The sequence below is a fragment of the Heterocephalus glaber genome, unplaced genomic scaffold (assembly GCF_053883595.1).
Source record: "Heterocephalus glaber isolate CG9 unplaced genomic scaffold, H.glaber_assembly_v1.0 deba00001472, whole genome shotgun sequence".
Taxonomy (NCBI): domain Eukaryota; kingdom Metazoa; phylum Chordata; class Mammalia; order Rodentia; family Bathyergidae; genus Heterocephalus; species Heterocephalus glaber.
In genome coordinates this window covers 79566950-79581230 of record NW_028258315.1, presented here as the reverse complement: position 1 = coordinate 79581230, position 14281 = coordinate 79566950, and the positions used below count along the sequence as shown (strand labels likewise).

General features: G+C 37.5%; 1 long non-coding RNA gene across 2 annotated transcripts in view; it reads right to left on the bottom strand.

Annotated features, from left to right (window-relative positions):
• LOC110344509 (uncharacterized) overlaps window positions 1-14281 on the bottom strand; it is a 59803-nt gene that overhangs the window by 27788 nt on the left and 17734 nt on the right. For both annotated transcript variants that reach the window (XR_002387109.2, XR_002387108.2), the window contains exon 2: window positions 984-1091. This is a non-coding gene — a long non-coding RNA (uncharacterized LOC110344509). The remainder of the gene's footprint in view (window positions 1-983; window positions 1092-14281) is intronic.

The following is a 14281-nucleotide window of genomic DNA, read 5'->3' as shown; positions in this document are numbered from 1 at the left end:
TTATGAATATATAGAGGAAAGTATATTCTTTTGAAAGGTGTCAAAAATCTCCCTTGATAATTGCATTAGGTTTTTTTGTGCTATTGCTTATTGTTATGGGCAAGATATGCAAAATTCAAAATGAAGCATGTTGAAGGAAGCTACTTTATTTGTATTCTTATCAAGTTATTCTCACATAGTTAACAGTTCTGCTTTATCTCTACTGAAAGCTATTGGGCTGTTCACTGCTTTCTAATTCCCAGCTAGTACATGTCTTTCATAAACCACCTTTCAGTGTTACCCCTCCTAACCTCTAATCTTATGATATACTAAGATATTTTAGTAATTTTAGTTCTAAATTATTCATTGGATTTATATTGCAGTGTATCCTTTCTTTTTAATTAGCATTTTTATCATATTTAATATATTTACTTAGCATTTATATCACACATTCTCACTCTATATCATGACCCATTTATGTCTGAGCAAACACATAAATAAGCATTCATTTATTCCAAGATTCACTGCTCACAATTTCCATTCATCTCACATTTCCCTAGCCTTATTTCTCCTATCTCCTTCATTTGTTCATTAAGAATCTCTTCTGTACTGTTATATTTTCCAAAAAGACTAGCACAAAAATTCTTTTTAACTCCAGAAAATACACTCTTACATTCCCTTCAATGCTCATTATGTTTCAAGTTGTTACTATTCCTTTTTTCAGACCGACTTGCAAAGCTCTAACCTATGCTCATATTTAATTGTATTTTTCCATGGAATCTAAGATCTAAGGTTTGATTGCTGATAAACTCAAACCTCTGTATACAATGGAAAGTTCGGTGTTCTCTACACTCTGCCAAGACACCACAAACACTCATTTGCTTGATCCCTGGCCTGATTTCACCTTTTCAATCTCTGTGGAAGGGTGAGTTCCATCCCCGTTAGCTCCTTCTTGGCCTCTGAGCACCACTGAGACCAGCCAAGTAACGACGGCCAATGCTCACCTTCTATCAGGCTCCATAAACAATTGAGGGCCTTGATCTTCCCGATATATTAAATTTCTGATCTTCTTTGCAGTTCTCTCTGATTTTAATCTTTAGGTTCTTATCTACCTATAAGGATAAAGACAAACAAAACTCAACATTCCTTTCACCCTTTATAAATTCTACAGAATCCAAGTCTTCCTCACAGCCAGCTTCCTCTAAGCAGTTATTTGGTTCATTGAAGAAAGACTGGTAGGAAAAGATGCTCTTAGCTTTCCAGAATATCTCCTTTTTTTACGGTTTTAAATATTTTCCCCATATTTTATAAGGCACTTTTATTCCTTACAACAACACTACTGAGTCAAAATTCAAACAAATCTTGAAATTTCAGTTTCAAAGTTACTTCAACTTTTAAAAAAAACTATAGTAAATATGTGTAGAAAACACTTGGATGGCATATGCATGGTCATATGTCAATGTAACATGTCCTCATTCCATGGCCTGCAAACCACTATTAACAGTATATCCTTGCAAATTTTTTTTTTCTGGTACCTGGGATTGAACTCAGGACCTCGGGCTTGTGAGGCAGGTGTGACACCACTGAGCTAAATCCCCAGCCCTATCCTTGCAATTTTTTGTAACAATGTCCATGAGAAAAACACCTGAGGAAAGAATAGGTAAAGAATCTAACAAAAATCAGTTTGGAGCTGTGGACTCAGTGACATTAACAAATGCTCTCCTAGAAGGACTGTACCAATGCATGGTCACAGTGTCTCTGAGCTTCTCTCTTATATCCAGCACAGCACAGATATAGGTAGCACATGGGATACTCTGAGCAAATGGGACCAAGACAACTACCAATAAAGCTCTTTCCTCTGGATCTCAAAAGGGACATTACCCATTTTCCAAATGCCAAACAACATCTAACATAATTTCAATAGACACAATGGACTGAAAACATGTTACTTTTCTGTTCATTTATTTTTTAAAATTAGGGTCTATATTACATGTGAAAATTCAAACATAAAGGTGACTCTGTGTACTTGCAACATGAAAGTGCAAAAATAGAAATGAATCCTGTGTACTTTACACTTTAGAAATGAATAGAAACTTGCTTCCTCTGACATAAAAAAGTACCGTGTCAACTATGTTCCAATGTTTCAATAAGCAAGAGAACTATACCTTTCTTTTGAGATATACTTCTTACTAGTGATTTGAATGGTGTAATAACTCTTAGTGAGTTTGCAAGATTCTTTTACCCTCCTCTTTTTCTTAGTTCCTTCCTTCTCAGAGTTACAACCCTGGGAGAATTGGCATTGCATGCCTAAGACTCTAACTTCTACACTAAGATTCTAATTTCTATTCCTTCTACTGAAAAGGAATACCTCTTAGAAATTTATACTCTAAAATGTCCTCCTCTTTGTTCTCCTGGGAAGACTCCTTGACCAGCTTCTGGGTATGAAAGTCTTTCAGAAAACACATCTTTCAAGTTCATGGGCAGAATGCCACAGGAGCTACCCTCGGTAAGTAGCCCTCTCTAATCACTTTTGTCACTTACTGTCTCATCAGAAAGCAAAGCTTAAGATCTACTGCAACCTCAAATAATCTCACCACTAACAGCATTTCTTCTCTTTTCAGGAAACTTCACTGAGCCCTAACTCAGGCAATCATCCACCCACCTTAGGCTTTTTTCTTTTCTTCTTCCAGTTCTTCTCAAGTAGTAGATATCAATAACAGATTTGGAATCAAGAAGATGCAAGTCTCTCTTTTCTATTTAATATTTCTAAAGCAAAATTTCTTACAACAGTGCCAACTCATGTGTGATTGGGTTTGCAAAGAGCTCAACACAGTACCTGACACACAGTAGATGTTCAATAAAAGAGGATTTTCATAATAGAAATCTCTGATCTCAGACACTCCCTGGGGTAATGCAGGTGAGTATCTTCAATGGACAGAAGGAAAGAAAGAATTATATTTTAATAAAAATTAAATCACATTTCAGGAAAGGTTACAGTTCTATAGTATTACAGCAGGCCTTTTCCTATCACCTTTTGGACTATAAATCATGATAACTTTAATAAACCAGTCAGAGTAAATGTCATTGTTTTATGTAAATTTTTTCTATTTTCTGGATATTATTTTTGCTAAATTAAATTGGTCTGTAAGTGTGTGGCTTTGTAATATCAAGGAATGTCTTCTTTCTGGGCCAACGTCATCTCCTACAATGCAAACATGAACCTGTTATTAGACTCTTTCCTATATCCAACAACAATATTCCTCATCCCATTAAGGGCCAAAAAGCAATAGCAATTTCTTATGACACCAACAAGTATTTCTTTGACATTTTTGAGCTCCATCTGATGAATTTGGTGTCTGCCACATGGAACTCACCAAGTGTCTTAGTCACTTTCCTGTTGCTGAGACACAATACCCTACACCTATAACTCTTAAAGGAGGAGAGGTTTATTCGGCTCACAGTTATAATTCATGATTGACTCGCTCTAAGGAAAAAATGGCATGGTGGAAGGGTCTGGCTCAGAGGAAAGCTGTTCATATCATGGAGGCCAGAGAGCAGAGTGAGAAGGGAGGAGAGGCAAGGGAGATATATCTCTCCAGGTCATACTCCTAGTGTCCCACCTCTAACAAGTCCCACCTCCTTAAAACACACAATGCTTTTGAACTCATTAGTGGATAAATCTACTGGCAAGTATAAAGCCCCTATGATCCAATTACTTTCCCAAAGCCTGACCTCATAGATCATGAAAATCTGGGGAGATGTTCTGAATCTAAGCCATAACATTCTGCCCCTGGCCCCAAAAAGATTCATGGGCATTTCTTTACGTAAAATGAATTTAGTCTATCTCTAAGAGTCACCCAGATTTTAACAGTCCTAGCATTGCTGAGAAGTCCAATGCCAAAATCCCCTCTGAGACTCAAGGCAAACTCTTAGCTATGAGCCCCTGTAAAAATAAAAAATAAGCCAAGCATGGTAGTGCATGCCTATAATCCCAGTACTTGGGAGGCTGAGGCAGGAAGATAGCTGTGAGTTTGAGGTTATCTAGTGAATTTAAGTCCAGCCTGAACTATATAGCAAGACCTTATTTCAAAAAGCCAAAACCAAATAAATAAATAAACAAATATCAACTGACATACAATGGCATAAGATAAACATTCCTATTCCAAAAAGGAGAATGAGGGAAATAGAAAGGATTAGGACCAAACACTGAAATCAGCAGAGCAAACATTCAGTCCTGAAGCTCCATGACCAGCATTTGTGGGTAAGTTCTGGCAAGATGTGAGTTCCAAATGCCTAGAGTCCCCCTGCCTCTACAGGATGGCTAGTTGGCCTCTCTCCTGGACTGGCTTCACTCACTGCCTGTGGCTTTTCTGAGCAGACATTCCACATTTCTAGCATTTTGAATTTCCTGGGGTCTCTACTGTACTTTCAGGGCTCCACACACTGCTCTCTTGAGCACACTTCCTGGCTTCCCACACCTTCCTCTGAAATCTGAATGGAAGGCTCCCTAACCCCACAACTCTTGCATTCTTACTATCCATAACACTGTACTGCACAGATGATGTCATCGTCTGCTGCAAACTTGCCTGCTGCCAGGCCCCCTTGCATCATGTCTACAGAGATCTCTGAGTGCCTGAATGGCTGAACTCTAAGAAAGTGCCAGTTGGCTCTGAATGAGCTGGGGTCCCTGAAGGTCTTTTCTCAAAGCAAAGTCTTTTATTTTTGTACCTTTCAGCCTGCAAAGGGTGAGGTCTTGCTGAATTTTGAGAATCCATCAGGCCATTTTCATATTGTCCTGATACGAAGTTCTTACTTGACTTCTTTTTAATGCTAATCTTTTTAGAAGCCATGCTTTCTTTTGCCTCAACTTCACAAGCCTCATCTTTACAGGCACTTCCTTCTGGCCACCAGCAAAAGTTTTCAAAGTATTCAACTCAGCTATTTGATCCTGATCTCATGGTAGACATGACTAAAAGCAGCATTCAATACCCTTGCTACAGCCTGAACTTTGGACTGACTTGAAATTTCCTCTACCAGATTAATTAGTCCACCACATTTAATCTCAGACTCCCATAAAGTTTCAGGACATATGTAAAATCTCAACAAATTTCCTGCCAGAGTGAAACCTTTATTGCCTTGAATCCAACTGCCAATGGAGACATTTTCTCAACTGACATTTCTTGAGCCTGTTCTTTACCGTCTGTATTTCTATCAGCTTTCTGGACTTCGGAGCTTTGACCAGAATTTCCTATCAAGCTCGGCTTATACCATTTTAGGGCTTCTCAAGCTGCTATCTCCAAACATTTCCAAATCCTCCCACAAGCCAATTCCAAAGGCTTCTAAACCATGTTTCAGGTATGGTACTATCACAGAAACAACAATCCCATTCCTGGTACCAAAACTTGTCTTAGTCATTTTTCTGTTGCCCCAGTACAGTAGTCATTGCCCATAATTTTTAAATGAGGAGAGGTTTATTTTGGTTCATGGAGGTAGTCCATGGTCATCTGGTTCCAAGGTAGGAATGGCACAATGGAAGTGCTTGCCATGGAAGAGATCTGCTCACATTATGATGACCAGAAAGCAAAGAGATAAGGGAGGAGCCTAGGAGGAAGATATACCCTTTCCAGTCATGCCCTCAGTGACCCACCTCTTACCAGGCTCCTAACAACACACTCAGTTGATGAACTCAGGGCATCAATCCATTGATGAGTTTACTACCCTTTTGATCTAACCATCTTCCAAAAGCCCAGCCTCTGAGTGCATGAGAGTTTAGGGGGACACTGGATATAAACCATAACACCCTGTAATGATTAATTTTTTAAATGAATCAATGGACTGATGGATTGGATGGATGGGTGGATGATAAATGGGTGGCCTAAAATAGTTTTAATTTACTTGGGATAGAAGATTGTTTTCTCAGTGTTGCTTCCATAATGGTCTACTCTCCAGGATTGCCCTGTATTTTTCTCAGTGTCTTTACAACGCACTTACTCTAACCTTAAAATGAAACAAACTCTCACTTATAGAATATCATATGCCTTTAACCCCACAGCAAGAAGTACTCTTGGAAAGACAAGTATAATGTTTATAACAACGAGTATAATACCAACACTTACTAATGTTAATAACAGTAATGTAACTGCAACTAAAACTAATCGTATATTTAACATCTAAAAGTCACTTCCCTAATTCTCTTACTTTGGAAAGAATTTTTATTTTATTGCTTTTAATTCCTTTTTCTTATGTTTGGGGACATACAAGCCTAGAGAGAATTAAATCATGTAGAACGCAGTGGTGTGAATTTGAACCTAAATCAATCTGGCAGTGGAATCCACACTTGTATTCATCATATTGTCATTTTTAGTTATCACAACCTGCCCAACTCACAATTTCTTAATGCTCTGACAGCCTCCACTGATAATAAACAATACAACTGCATTTAATAGTAATCAGTAACCTGGATTTTTCTCTGGCATCTACTGGTAATCAATTAACTATGTTATGGACATCTACATTTTGGCTTGCCTACCCCTTACTAAGTGAAGAGGAACTGTCTTTGGCCACATATAATATAATATAACTAATGTATATAAGTATATAGGTAAGTTGAAATACTATTGGTATTATTGGTAGTTACTACATTTTATCTACCAAGTCACACAAGCAAATATACCATCTGATACATATGGATTTGGATTCCACTGTGTGTGGCAGGCACAAGAGGCAGAGTTAGCATATGTTCCCAACACAGTATTCTACTGTTGCCTATGCAGTTTGCACTTGAGCATCACACAATCAAATCATGAAAAATATTAATAAAGTCACAAAATAATGTTAAAAGTTTATGATCTTGTGAAGCCACATTACTAGTTGTCCAGGGATGCATACTGCTCACAGCCCATGAGTTAGACATACATGCTCTAGGCCAAGACATGGCTTTTGAACATGGGTATCCCTATATAAAATGCTAACATTGATATATGATGATCTCCAAATCTCCCTTCTACCTTTAATACACTATGATTCCATGTAATCAAAGATCAGTGTAGTAAATCTGCATCAATGAATCAGTATGACAAAATACAACCCTGGCCATAAACAAGAATAAAATTGCAATATGAAAAGTACATTATGTTAATAAAATCTTTTCTTAGGAGATGGGAACCATGTGTATGATATGCTGTCTATCTATTTCTTAGATTCTAAGTATGCTCACTGAGTTTTATTTATGAGTCATAAAGCTGTAAACCATAAGAGAAGAATGTGACATGCATAATGAAGTTCAGTACAGTATCTACACTCTTATAATCAGACACCACGTTGTCATCATAATAGAGCACACTATGATCAAAAAGAGACTGAAGTGATTTCTAGGCAACCTTACTAAAAGTGCTCAGCAAAAAGCTGAAAATCAGAATCAGATAAACTGTAATAATTAAAAATCTCTGGACACTATGCTTACTTGCCTAAAGGAGCAAGTATGCAACATGACATCTTTTTCTCTGAGAGATGATCATGGACTTTGAAGGAAAACAAGGAATAGAAGGGTATAAAACAGGAGGAGGAGAAATGAAGAAGGGAAAGTAGAAAGAGAAGGAGCAAGAAAGAGGTAGAAGAGAAGGGAAAAGAGAATATAGAAGAAAAGAAAGGAAGGAAGTATGAAGAAAAAGGAAAGTGGAGCAGAAATAAGATGGGAAGATTAAAGAAAAGAGAAAGGAAAAAGAGAGAAGAAAGGAAAACTTTCCTCTGTCCATGGACATAGAACTCATATCTGCAACTATTTCTTTAGTTCCAGATGTTTCTTTATGCATATTAGTTCTAAATTTAAAATATAAAAACCTTGATTTCCCCTACTGTCTCCCTAACAGATGTTAAAATACAATCAGTTTTTTAATTTTTTAAAACTTAAAAGGAAAAGAAATATATTCAAATACACATCTGCAAACATAAATTTACACCTATATTTGACCTCTCTTTCACCTCCTCTGCCAATACCTCTGAACAGGAAATCACCTCAAAGTGAGTCAGTTAGGCTTATAGAAATGCTCCAGTGTGCTTAGCCTGAAAGGATGGATGGGTGCTACCATGGTGTTACACAAAATGAACCAGAACAAGGAGTTGACTGCCAGAGGGTCAGGCAAATATAACGTCAGAAAATCTCACACCTATTTCACATCCATTATTCATAGAGGACAAAATTAATCACCCCAATATACCTCATCAGTATTGTTTTCCTCACAGCATATGAAGTAATACAGAGTCTGAAATGTTATTTGCTCAGTTCTTCTACAGAGGGTAAGGGGTAAGACAGGTCTAATAAAACACTCAGGATTTGTACCTCAACAGACTGTGGAGTTGGTTGATTCCCTACTAGCCTCACACCAGCCAAGAGCTCTGTTAAGTCTTTAGGAACTGGAAAAATCAAATACACTGCTCTTTGCAGAAATGTGTCTGTCTTATTTATTGAATGGATTATTATAACTCTTATGGAAACATCCTCCATTAGAACAAAGATAAAATAATAATGAAAATAAAGACCATAGGCCTACAAAGTCAAAGGAACATAAATGCTCTCTGAGCCTTTAGAAGAAATTTTTCCCCAAAATGGTGTAGCAGTGAGTGCCAGCAATTCAAATTCTCCAAGACAAAGTGTCTAGAAAACAACAGCTAGAAAACAACAGCTAGAGGAGGTGAGCCAATTCCAGCACCCAGGAGGAGGCTCCTAAGCCACCATTCCACCGCTCCCAGGGCAGAGGAGATGAGCCAATCCCAGCACCCAGGAGGAGGATCCCTGGCTGCCATTCCATCACTCCCAGGGCAGAGGAGGTGAACCCTGTGGGTGCCAGAAACACCCCCCACCCCATGGAAATGAGAACACATATACACAAGCCTCAAAAACAGACTTCCAGATCACTTACAGCAACCACAAGGGGAAACGAGATGGAATACTCAGATACTCAGCCACCTGGACTCCCTGAACTGGCAACAAAAGAGGATCTGGAAAAAGTGAAATCAGAAATAATTTCTCAGATAACAGCATAGATTATGCCCATAGTGCAAGATATGATTAATAAATCTAGAGAGGACACAGATAAAAAAAATAGAGGAGCTGAGGAACATGATGGATTCCCAACATAGGAAACAAATGGAATCCATAAAAGAGATACAAACAGATTTCCAGGAGATTAAAAACTCCAGTCTATGGAGCAGAATAAACCAATGTGAGGACAGAATTTCAGATATAGAAGATAAGACTGCAATTAGTGACCAGAAAAAGAAAAAAATGCTTTAAAATTGTAAGGGACCACGAGAAATCAATCCAGCAGCTGCTAGATGATGAAAAGAAAAATAACATAAGACTGATTGGAACCAATGAAGAAACAAGAGAGCATGCAGATGACATAGAAAAACTGTTCACAGAAGTGATGGCAGAAAACTTTCCAAGGAGGGGAAAAGAACTTAATATAGAGATAAGTGAGGCATATAGGACTCCAACTAGCCTTGATCAAAAAAAAAATCTACACATAGGCATATATTAGGATTCCAGAAACCCAACAGAAGAATAAAATTCTACAAGCAGTGAGAGAAAAGAAATAAATCACATACAAAGGAAAGCCCATCAAAATCACAGCAGACTTCTTGATGCAAATGCTCATGGCAAGAAGAGCTTGGAATGACGTATTTGAAGCCCTAAAGGAAAACAGCCTCCAACCCAAATTGATGTACCCTGCAAAACTATCTTTCAAAGTTGATGGAGAAATAAGATATTTTCATGACAAAGAGCACCTTAGGAACTTCATGAATACCAAATCAGCACTCCAAAAACTTTTGGACAATATCCTAGGAAAAGACAATGAGGATCACAACCCCAGGAAGCCCAGCAGAATGAATCCATTGAGCGTGACAAATTAAACGCAAAGGGGGAGAATCCAACAAAAAGAAAAGTCATGACAAGGCTTTTAAAACTTTTAATTTCATCTCCCTAATGAGTGTATAATTCAATCTTGTTATTGTACTGATTAGTATTTTTCCGATTCTAGTGTTGCACATCTTTCCTTGTGCTGTACTGGCTATTTATCATCTTCTTGTGTGTACTTTTTAGTTGGGTTGTCTATTAATGAGCTGTAAGAGTTCTTTATATATTCTGGTCATAGGTTATATGCATTGTAAATATGGTCTGTTTAAGGACTACTTTTCATTTTAACGATGTCGTTTAAAGTTATAATTTTTTATGGAATCTCATTTATCAATTTTTTTCTTTTATACATCATGTTTTTTGTATCCTATGAAGTTCTTCCCTACACTAAATTCATAAATATTTTCCCTTATAATTTATTCTTAAAGTTTTATAGTTTTAGTCTTTCATATTTAGGTTCATAGATGCTTTCAAGTTATTTTTATGTATGGAAATAAAGGGTTGAGGTTAATTTTTTATATACGGATACCAGATGTTCTAGTGCCATTTGCTGAAAACATGGTTTTTTCCTCGGCTCTTAAATTGAGTTTATGTTCTATAAATTGTTAATGTTAAATAATCTTTCAAAACTCAGTGGACTATATATCTGTGGTGCTATTTCCAAATTTTCTGCTTTATTCCAATGACCTATATGTCTTTCCTTACACCAACACTGCCTTGATTACTATAGCTTTAGAGGAAGCCTTAAAATTAGGTACTAAATGTCTTCCAACACTGTTTTTTTTTTCTTTTTACTTTTCTAGGTCCTTTGTACTCCTACATAACTTTTAATTTTCAATATCCAATTCTTCATTTACAGCAAGTATACATAGACCTGAATTTTTATATATACTTTGTGTTTTCTAATCCTGCTAAATTCAAATACAAGTTCTAGGGGCTCCCACAAATTTCTTAGTATTTTCTCTGTAGATGATCACTTCATCTATATATAACGATTTTGCTTCTACCTTGCCAATCCTATCCTAATTGTGCCATTTTATTGCCAGACTATTTTTGTTTAGGTCTATCTTTCAAAGTTTAATGGACAGATGAAGAGTAGGTATATCTGTCCTTGTTCCCCACCTTGGGGAGAAAGCACTGTATCTCTCCATTCATATATGTTTTTGCTGGAAGTATGGAGTCCATGTCTTTGATCTGTTGCAAAGGTTCTGTTCTACTTCTAGTCTCCTGATAGCTTTTACCATGAACAGCTGTAGAATTTAGGTCAATACATTTTCTCCAACTAGTGACAGGATCATATGGCTTTTTCCTTTCCTCTGTTACAATGATGACTTTTGGGGGTGGATCTTCCAATGCTGAACCAACACTGCCATCCCTATAACAAAACCACTTTCTACATCCTGCCAGATCTGACTTCCAATAGTTTGTTTTGTTAAACAAATTTCTATCTATGTTCATACTTTTTTCTTCTATTATCTTTATCCAGTTTTAGGATTAGCACAATGTTGAGTTCCTAAAATGAGGGGAGAAGTGTTCCTTCTTTTTTCTGCTTTGTTTGATATAATTGATCAGTTAAAATGTTTATGAGCCTGCTGTTGTCATACAGGTAGGTTTCCAAGCTAGGAATATACTTTCTTTAATAGGTGCTATTCAAATTTTATATTTCCTCCAGAGTTAGTTTCATTAATTTGTCTTCCAAGGTACTTCTTAGAAGTTGTCAAATGTATTTCAAAACAGATTTTTGAAATATGCTTTCTAAATCCTTTTAAGTTCTGTAAAATCTGTGGTAATGTCTCCTAGATCTTGATATTGTAATTTTAAAAATGTATAATTGATATTGTGTAACAGGAAGAAAAGGTCTAAAGGTGCAGGGGAAGTGGGAGGGGTAGGGGAAAGGAAAAAAGGGAAAAGAAAAAATATGAGAAAAGGAAAAAAATGGAAACAAAGACTTTGCAAATAGGGAAGGGGGGGGTGAAGGGAGGGCAGGGGAAGGGGAAAAAATAAGACCCAAGATACCCATGTAATGGTACAAGATCCCAATAATGAATATAACTGTATTCTATACCTTAAATGTACCAACAAACTTAATGGGGGAAAAAAAAGGAAACAACAGCTTAGAGAGGAACTGAAGTGAGTGGAGGATACCTAGGAACCACAAGGGAACTTATAGAGGAGAAGAAAATAGTATTAAGTGATACAGAAAATATTGACCACACTACCTAGAAAGGACTACACCATGTTGGCAACAGTGGCTAGCTAGCTGCCAGTTGGGAAGCAAAGGGAAACTAGCAACTTCTTGGCTCACAAAAAAACCAGAGAACTGCATTAGAATCAAAAGAATCACCTACAGTTGGGACCAGCAAGGAGAACACAGGACACTGCTTCCAGAGTGACCTTTGACTATCAACAGTTGGTGAGTGACTTCAGTACAAGGGTCAACAGCTATAATCAAGGAGCAAAAGCTGGCAGGGACACCATTGTAGGGAAGGGCTGAGTATTTGAATCTGGGTCCTAGAGAGCCCCTTGGCTGCTTTGCACTGTCAAGTTCCCAGCAAGGATGAGGGAAGGACTGTCATGGGAGACTGCTGGCAGTGGAGAGCAGACTGGGAAGAGTCCTGCTGGGGGCAGGGGCTGGTGAACACAGACCAGGCTGCTGCAATTAGAGGTCAAGTTCAGCCCGAGTTACACAGCTGGAAGCTCACACTGGCACGGTGTTTCCACTATAAGATCTCTAGACCCAGCACTGTTCTGGGGGCAGATTGCCACCTTAGACTTCCAGTGTGAACAGAGACTCATCCTGGCTTGAGCTCTACTATTTAACCCTAGCCTGAGGAAAAGAGCCACATGTCCAAAATATAGAAAACTCTCTACTATTACTTGACTGTGCTTTTCAGTTATTTTTATTTTACTTTTTCAAATGTTTTATTTTTTATTCTTTACTGTTTCTCCTTCTATACATTTTTCCCACACTTTTATCCCATTCTTTTACCCTTTTTTTGTTATGAGTGTGTCTATGTATGTGTGCTTCTATTCCTCTTGCCTTTTTTCTACCAATATAGTTTATAGAGGGTAAGGGAATTCTCCTTTGTCCCTTTATAACCCTCCTACTTTTACCCATATCTCTTCATCCTGGTTCTTATTTTTTTCCCCATTACCTGTGAACCCTTCACTCCCTCCGACCGTCCCTATTTACATAGATTTCATTTCCATTTTGTTTTCTTTCTCAGTTTTTCCTTTCCCTCTTTTCCTTTTCCCTTCCCCTCCCTTCACTCCTTCATCTTTGGACCTTTTTTCCTATTTCAAATTATCAATTATTCATTATACTCATTTTAACCCTTGTTTACACTATCAGTTTCTCACACTAGTGAAACTATTCAGTATTTACACATGTGTGTCCTATTTATTTCACTTAAGAGTATGACCTTGATATGCATCCATTTAGCTATAAATGACTCTAGTTTTTCATTTTTTATGGCTGAGTAGTACTCCATTTTATTTTTAAAAAACCACATCTTCTTTATCCAGTTTCCAGTTGATGGACACTTGGGCTGCTTCCAAGCTTTAGCTATTACAAACTGTGTCGCTATGAACATGGGTGCACATATATCACTGTGGTATGATTCTTTTAATTCTTTGGGGAAGATACCCAGCAGAGGAATAGCTGGGTCAAATGGGCCCTCTAGTCCTAGTTCTTTGAGGTATCTCCATACTGATTTCCACAGTGGTTGCACCAGTCTGAACTCCCACCAGCAATGGAGAAGGGTTCCTTTCTCCCCACAACCCTGACAGCATTTGTTATTTGTTGATTTCTTGATAGCAGCCATTCTTTCTGGGATGAGGTGGAATCTCAGGGTTGTTTTCGTCTGCATCTTTTGAATGACCAGTGATGGTGAATATTTTTTCATATATGTGATTGCTGCTTTTACTTCCTTGTCTGAGAAATGTCTGTTCATTTCACATGCCCATTTTTGAATTGAGTTTTTGAATTTAGGGGGTCTGATTTTTTTCAGTTCTTTATATATTCTAGATAGAAGTCCTTTGTCTGAGGTACATCTGCTAATTATTTTTCCCCGTATTGTAGGTTGTCTGTTAGCTATGTTGGTGTTTTCTTTTGCAGTGCAGAAGCTTTTTAATAAGATGAGATCCCAGTTGTTGATTCTTTCTGCTAGTTCCCATGCTGCTGAGGTTTTGTTCATGAAGTCTTATCCTATGCCAATGTCTTCAAGAGTTCTACCTAACTTATCTTCCAGCAAGTTTAGTGTTTCTGTCTTAATATTTAGATCTTTAATCCACTTCAATCATAGTTTACTGCATGGTGATAGGTATGGGTCTAGTTTCAATCTTTGGCAGGTTGAAATCCAGTTTTTCCAACACCATTTATTAAAT